Source organism: Gorilla gorilla, chromosome 1, assembly GCF_029281585.2.
Source record: "Gorilla gorilla gorilla isolate KB3781 chromosome 1, NHGRI_mGorGor1-v2.1_pri, whole genome shotgun sequence".
NCBI lineage: Eukaryota > Metazoa > Chordata > Mammalia > Primates > Hominidae > Gorilla > Gorilla gorilla.
Genome location: NC_073224.2, coordinates 126997666 through 127005807, shown reverse-complemented (window position 1 = coordinate 127005807; position 8142 = coordinate 126997666). Strand labels below are relative to the sequence as shown.

At 48.5% G+C, this 8142-nt stretch overlaps 1 protein-coding gene across 6 annotated transcripts in view; it reads right to left on the bottom strand.

Annotated features, from left to right (window-relative positions):
* KCND3 (potassium voltage-gated channel subfamily D member 3) overlaps positions 1–8142 on the bottom strand; it is a 222176-nt gene that overhangs the window by 109750 nt on the left and 104284 nt on the right. The gene's annotated exons all lie outside the window — the stretch shown is intronic.

Here is an 8142-nt window from a genome sequence, read left to right as displayed (position 1 = left end):
TTGTCTGAAGCGTCAATGATCTACAGTGGAATTGGGATGAGGTTCCTCTATGTCTTAAATTTGCCTCTATCCAAAAATGCTTGAAGCTCCATCACACTGGTTTCCTCAGCACTTTCAGTTCATGTGCACCTATGTGCACACTAGAAGGTGGCAGGGGGTGCCCTGGGGATGGGGAGGCAAGGGCAGGGCACCTTAAGTTGCCTGTAGGAGGGGACTAGAGGGACCACTCACTTCCTACATGGCCATATCAGTGAGGAAGGCCCAGGAGAGACTATGAGGTCAGGGAAGAGAGGAGTGTGGAGGGAAAGGGGAATTATGAGGATGGAACTGAAAGGGTTCTATCTCGTGCCACAAGGGTCAACAGCCATTGCTCCTATTTTCCATGCTGGGAGAGAGGCGTCATAATGGAGGATCTCATATATTATTCCCACACCCACCCGGCCGCTGGTGGTTGGTTGCCAGCCTCCTGATATGTAGCAGGGGCAGAGGGATAGAGTCCTTGACCTTCCTCTTGAAATAAGTTCATCCCCTCTTGAAGTAAGTTTGGCTGCTAATGGGAGCCAGCCTTGGACTGTACATTTGTGGTGGATATTCAACTAGCAGAAAACCAAATCATCACATCTCAAGAAGCAAAAGGAGGAGGCTGATTGGCAAGAATAATGGCCAACATTTATCGGGGCCCTACTATGTGCAATTCATATATATTAACTCATCTAATCATCACAAGAACCACCCCATGGAGTTGGTGTGTTATTATTCTCATTTTTCCAAATGACGAAGTTGTGGCACTGAAAGGTTAGGCAACTTGCCCAAGGTCACACAGCTAATAGGTGGGGGATGATGTGTGCCTGGGACAAAAACCCCCAACAGAGCCCTAGTGCTGTCTTGCCTCTGGGTTAGTGGAATGGGAAGTCTGTACTTATTTCCTCTGGCTTGATGCCACTGCCAACTTTCAGACTAACAGGCAGAGAAGCATGTACGTGAAACCTCTTCCTGTCTCTTTGCCGAATCCTATTTCCCAGAGTGTGAAATGCGCTTCCCTCCTGCCAGCCACAATATGGCCTGATTATGCCTAATAAGACACGGGCTTCTAGTCAGCACGAGCTCAGCTGCTGAGTACAGGGGAGACATGGGGACTCTGCTTCCACCCCAGCCTCCTCCTGTCCAGGGCACCTGCTGTGGCGCCCGCCCAAGGCCACAGATGACACAGGGCCCATGTGTGGCCCCTTCTCCCCACCCCTGGCTCCTCTGCTCCATTCCCCCTGGTGGGGTGAGGTCTGGGGAGGAAAAGAAGGGGTAAGGAGTGAAGAGAGGCACCCTCGTTGTCAAGTATTGGTGCTTTAACCCGCACAGCTGGCTGCTGAAGCCGACAGATGTGGGAGGCCAAGGGAAAGGGCGACCTCATTAGTGGAGCTAAGAGGATGCTGTAAGCACTCTCCCTATACTCCTGCCCCCTGGAACAGCAGTTGAGGGGTAAGGGGTAGAGAACGCAGAGTTAGCTGTACCAGGCAAGGGCACTGTGATGATTAATTTTATGTGTTGACTTGGTTAGGTCAAGGCCACAGGGTGCCCAGGTATTTGTTCAAGCATGACTCTGGGTGTGTCTGTGAGGGGGGTTTCCTGATGAGATCAGCATTTGATTCAGCAGACTGAGTAAAGCAGATGGCCCTCCCTAATGTGGGCAGGCCTCATCCATTCTGTTAAAGGCCTGAATAGGACAAAAAACGCTGACCCTCCTGCAAAGAAGAGAAAATTCTTCCTGCCTGACTGCTTTGAGCTGGGATATTGGTCTTTTCTGGCCTTCGGACTCTAACAGAAACATCAGCTCTCCTTAGGTCTTGAGCCTGCTGGCTTCTGTACTGGAACTACACACCAACTCTCCTGGGTCTCCAGCTTGCCACTGCAGATCTTGGGACTCCTCCGCCTCCATCATCACGCGAGCCAACTCTGAATAATAACTCTCTTTCTCTCTCTCTACATCCTATTGGTTCTGTTTCCCTGGAGAACCCTGACTAATACAAGTACCATAAATATTTATTGGTAGGGACCTGGCTTGGAGGTTGGTAGGTTGGGTTTTTGCATGTAACTGGTGGTTCTGAGTCAAAGTGTTTACATTCTTGCCTCTCACCTTCCAGGGACGACTCAAATGGCCCCTGAAATACAGCCTTGACCAGGAAACTCAGCATGAAGGCACTTCTCTGGCCAAATATTTCTAGATATGGCCTGTTTTTCAAAGCTTGAAATTAAAGTCCATGCTCAGAACTCTTCATTCTTTCCCAGCTCTGCATGTGCTATGGGGCTGAAAAGAGCAGAGAGCAGCTTACTTGAGTGTCTAGATGCAAGAGAGTCTGGGGAAAAACAATGGCTGAATTCAAGGGGGCTGTCTCTGCCAGTTTTCTGCCTCCAAGAAGGAGGAGCTTCCCTCGTGACATGTAGTCTCTGCAGTTCCTCAAGGTTTCCAAGGAGGGTACCACTATGAGCGTCTCACTTATCTATTCCAGTGTTGGCTCATCCAGAAAATTTCAAATCCTTGAATTCCAAGGAAAGTCAATGTTTCTGTAACGCAGACTTGAGTAGGTGCATCCAGGACAGGCTGGTGCAGCAGTGTGGTGGTGGTGGGGTGCTCAGTGATGGTGTCTGGGTTCAATCCCAGCTCTAACACTTACTACCTATGAGAGCTTCGGAGAGTTACTTAAGCTCCTTGTACCTTCATTTCCTCATTTGAAAAAATGGGATGATTATAGTGGTAACTACCCTCCTAGGGTTGCTGTGAGGATTGAATGAAATTATACATGTATATATAGTGAATGGTTAACCTATAGTAGCGCTATATACATTTTAGCCATTAGTAGATGTTTTTAAGTTAGTGGAATAGTTTACCCTTCTTTGTATTTCCCACTAAGGCTAGAACCTGCCTGGTATTCTAAGAATTATATATCTAATAATAATATAGGGAGATCCTAAACGTTCTGATTTCAGACCTGACCCATTGCCAGGAATAGCAGTGGATTCCTGAGACATGGTCTTGGTCCTCAAGGACTTAGAAATTATCTTACGAAGCCCTGTCTACCCTCACTGGGTTATAAACTGACAACTGCTGCTGGAGGAGGTACAACTGAGAACAGGGTGGGGCACCATGGAGAGTTTAGCCAGCCAGGGTGGAATCTACCCGCAGCACCTTTGGGATGTGAGGTGAGACCCCTGTGGCCTCAGGCTAGCTTAGCTGATATATCAGGTGGATGGAAGGTGCCCATCTCCTCCAGGACATGGACTGGGAGAGAGGCACTCCAAATGGCAACAAATAAAGTTTGAGGTTTCCTACTGGGACTTCTTTGGTAGTACCATATAAATACGATTTAGGAGCACAATGTCTTAAGTAATAAAGGAGAAGGAGGAAAAAATAATCCAGAGAGAAATCAACTTATGGCTCATTTAAACCTTATTGAAATTTCTACCGTGGAAACATTTAAATATCATAGTTACCGCAGTGTGCCTTCGCTCCTGCTATTCCCTGGTGAATGTTTCGTTGCACATTTGGTTGGGGAGCAGAATAATAAAGCTGCTTGGAAATTGCTTTCCCACTGCTAGGTAATTACAACAGGTTTTTATTCCAAATGTAAAGAATGAACGGTTTTTTTTAATAAAGGAAGCTCTCGGTCCGTCCCAGCCCCCTCCACTCGCTAGCCTCGGTCTGCCTTGGCCCTTGGCTCCCACATCCTCTGTCACACTTCCCAACACGACCTCCTCTGTTTCCTGCCTTTCCTCTGAGACGCAGCTGGAAGCAGCTCTCCCATCTCAGCTGCTGGCTCTGTCTCCCAGCCTGGAAGCCTTGCATGTCACTGTTTAGAGAAAGGGGCGGCCCCCATCCAGGTCTCTGTTGAGGACATTAAATATTTGGCTTGACTCCATCCAGGCCATCAAACACACTCCTGTCTCCCGTTCCTACCCAGAGAGATGCATTTCCCCACCTCCATCTTTTTTTAATCCCAAGCAAGCAATTCGGGATTAACTCGACATTTGTCAGCTCTGTCTGAGCACAGGCGTGAGCTCCTCGGCTCTCTCCCACCAGACAGAGCAAAGAAAAAGTGCCTTTTGTGCTTTCAGATGCACACTTGAGCTTGGCAGCCAAGTGTGCACCTGCCCAAGGCCGGGTGAGCACAAGTCCCAGCAGCTGCCCGCACAGGGCTTTGCTCTCTCATCTGGTCTCTCAGGTTTAACTCTGAGCCGGCTTCCCCTGTCACCGGACACATTTGTTTTTCCTAACCCCTGTTGCTTCTGGCTACTGCGTGCGGAAAAATGAATCCTCTTTGTGCTATGTCACCTCCAATGTCTCTAGGAGGGAGAAGTCACTCAACAGCCACTTCTCATGACATCATGGGAGTCCGGGGCAGCCCCTGGGGCAGGGCAAAGGGCAGGGGCATGGAAGTCAGTTCATTCTGCAGCTGTGTGGCTCTGAGCACTCCCTTCCCCTCTCTGGGCCTCAGTTCCCCTCTCTGTAAAATAAGGCAGACTAGATGTCTTTGCATCCCTTTAAACTATAGTACCCCACAACTGTACATTTCAATGATACCCATTTTGATCCATTATCTGCTGTTTTGCCTTATCCATTCCCATATGTCCTTCCCTGAGAATAGGTCTACAGGGCTGGTGCCAGACAAGAGCACCGTGCTTGGCTCAGAGTCACGTGGTTCTGAGGGGGCCCCTGTTAATGATCAGGTTTATTCCTGGGAACGGAACACCATGGGACCCTGGTGAACTGAAGAAATAGGAATGGAGACCCAGCAGCTGTGGAGGGAGGCAGGTGGGTGGCCTCTCCGGGACAGACTGGCTGCTGGCTGTTGGAGTGAGTGCCTGTACCCAGTTTCTAGCTCTGACCCTTGGGGAAGCCACTTAACCTCTCTGAGCTCTGGTTTTCTCTGTCTGTTTAATGAGGTGTTTTCCCATGCCCCAACTTAGGAGGATCAATGAGAAGGTGAAAATATTTTTCTTTGGGAAGGAAAAGAAGCCAGAGGTCCAATGGGGAAACCGAGGCATGGGGCACTCCTCATAGTCTAGAAGTACCGACTACAAATATGCTCGAGTGGGGCAGGGCCCCTGGCATCCGGTTTGGATGCCCAGCAGGGCCCAGTGGCACTTCTTGACATCGGTGTTAGAGAAAGATGACCTGCTGCTGGTCTTCCCTGCCCCAAGCCCAGAACCTCTGAGGAAGAGAACACTGTGCAGACTCCAAGGCCAAGAAGTGGCCTACAGGGGAAGTTCTGTGGTCTAGTCCTGCTTTGGGGGTGTGTGTGAAGGTGACAGTGTGCAACGGAGTCTCAGGGTGTGAGTGAAGGCTGGGGCCCAGGCCCTGAGGTGCACTGAGGCTGGCTTCTGAGGTGTGGCCGGCTCAGTGCAGGGGGCGAGGGCGTGGGGGATGGGAGGAGAGCAGCGGCTGTGCTGGGGGCGGACAAAGGGAGAAGACAAAGATTATTTTAAACCTGTATTAATCACTGCTCCAAACAGGGACTGGGGGTGGGAGCCGCAGCTGTCATAGAGAGGCTGGGTGAGGGTGGTGGAAGAGAGTCCAGCAGGGAGGGGCTGGAACTCTTCCTTTCCACCCCAGGACCTCGGCCCAGCCCAGCTGTGAGCCTGGGGCCTTGCTGAATCTCTGTGGCTTGCTTGGAGTCCAGAGCAAATAAATAGTAAAAACTAAACTGTGGCCCCGTTTTCTGGGCCAACTTGTCTTCCTACTTCCAGGCACCTTCCTCGAGAGCCTTCCCTCCACTGTTGCCAAGAGTTAGCCTAAAACAGTTTGGATCAAGTCATGTCTCTCAAAAGATAGTAATAATGGCTTCCCATTGCCCAAACAACTGGCCACCTCCTTGGCCTGGCAGACAAGGCCCTTGACAACTGGTCCATCTGAACCTTCCAGCCCCAACTCCCGTGGGCATAACAGTGATTGTCCTCTAAGCACTTGCCACGTGCCAGGCACTGAGCCAATGCTTTCATCTGTGACTTCACTGAATACTCATATCCACCTTGTAGGTTACTTTCTACAAATGAAGAAATGGAGGCTTAGAGGCGTTAGATAACTTAACCAAGATCTGTCTGATACACAAGCTTACATTCTTAACTTCCTGGAGAATTACACAAACATTCATCATTCCCTGCTTTGCTCAGCTCTTATCTCACCCGTCTTCTCTTTCCTTTTTGCCCTTATGAACATCCTCCTCATTCTTCAGGGCTCAGCTCAAATGTCGCCTATTTAAAGAAGCCTCCCTGGTTGGAATTCAACCATGGACTCGATAAGCATTTAATATTCACTGCCATTTAGATAGGTCCTATTATCTCCATTTTATAGATAAGAAAACAGAGGCTTAGAGAAACAAAGCTAAGTATCTGTGTTTACACAGACACTGAGTGACGAAGGAGGGATTCAAGGCCAGGTCTCCTGATGGCCCCAAATTCAGCATTCTTCAAAACACTTTCAACCATGTCAATGACTCTCCCTTTATGCATCCACAGTCCTTTGTTTGAGGCTTTATTCAGTGCTTATCAGATTCTGCACGTCTGATATTGGTGCTAGGATATGAGAGTACTCAATAATAGCCACAATATTGACTTACTACATGTGCAAGGCATTGCAGATGTTGATTTTTTCCCCCAACTATGAGGTGGGTATTGCTTTCTCCATTCTTAAAGATGAGAAACTGATTCTTTGAGGCATTAGGTATGTTCTGGTTAATGCTGCCTCACCACCTCCGTGGGATTCCGATGCAGATCTGTCTCAAGTTCATGCTTTTCCCATTACACGGGCTGCCTCTTGTAGGCTCTTCAACAGATGGGTCCATGATTTATTTGTTCCAGAATGAATAAGACCCTAGTAGCATCTTGGGTAGAGTAGAGAATATGGAGATGGGCCATTTTTGGCTAGGAGGACTGGTCGGCCACTATAGTCTCCTTGGGGATCCTGGGGCTCTGAGCTCTGTGAACACCAACAACTCCTTCTTTAAAGTTTCAACTCAATTCTCTTGGACTCAGTCTTCTAAACAGGTATTGGTGGGAGTGTTTTTCCCTCCATTTGTCAAGGTTTTTCAGCTGTTACACTAGGGACACCGATACCTGCCTAAGTGGGAAATGGCCACATTGAAAGAGGGAAGGAGAGCTGCCCTGCTGTGCCTGTTCCCTTGTTACTGACATTTCCCCAGGACTTCCTAACTTTCTGTGGGTTCTGTGCCATTCCTGACTGGGGTTGGGGACAATGGAGGGAGAGGAGCCAGACCCGAAGTCATCGCCAGGGATGTGAGCAATTCTAGGAAACAGGAGAGAAAGCACTAGAGAGGAGACCACGCTGAGAGATCTCCATGGAGCAGGGCACCCCTGGACAAACTGATTCCCATGAGAGGAGCAGTCCCCCAAATCTGGGGACTCTCCCCATGAGACTGGAGAGTTTTAATTCAATCAGAAGATGTTTTCATTCAATCAGAGAATTTTCTCTTGCCAAAAAAGAATTGCATGTTAATGTAACTTTTGAAAAGTGGTAGTTTTTAGAACCAGCATGGATTCATTAAGACTAGGTGACACCAAATTCATCTTTTAACTTAAAAAATTTTTTTGGTAAGGTTCTAAAGCAGGGTTTCTCTATCTTGGCACTATTGACATTGGGCCTGATAATTCTTTGTTGGGGGTGAGTGTGGCGATGGGGGCGGTCCTGTGCATTGTGAAATGTTCAGCAGCACCCTGGCCTCTACCCACTAGATGCCAGTAGCATCTCACCACTCAGTCAAATGTGACAACCAAAAATGTCTCCAGACATGGCCGAATGTCCCCTATGGTAAAAATCTTCCCTAGTTGAGAACCATTGTTCTAGTCTGATAAATCAGGAAGCTTCTCTACACCTAGTTCTGTAGTGAGATATTTGATAGATTTGGATTTGACATTATCTTTGTGACTAAGGAGGAGGAAGGTGGGCTGAGAATGAGCCTAGTTAGTTGTCCCAGTAACCAGCAGGACACTGTGTACCGCATGCTGATTTATGATGGGCATCAGCCTGGGCACGTCCATGTTCACAAACCTCCAGGCTCTACTAACAGAACTCTTATCAACAACTCGAATAAAGACAATGATGGCATGCTTATCATAGGTACAAATGTCATAAGACTG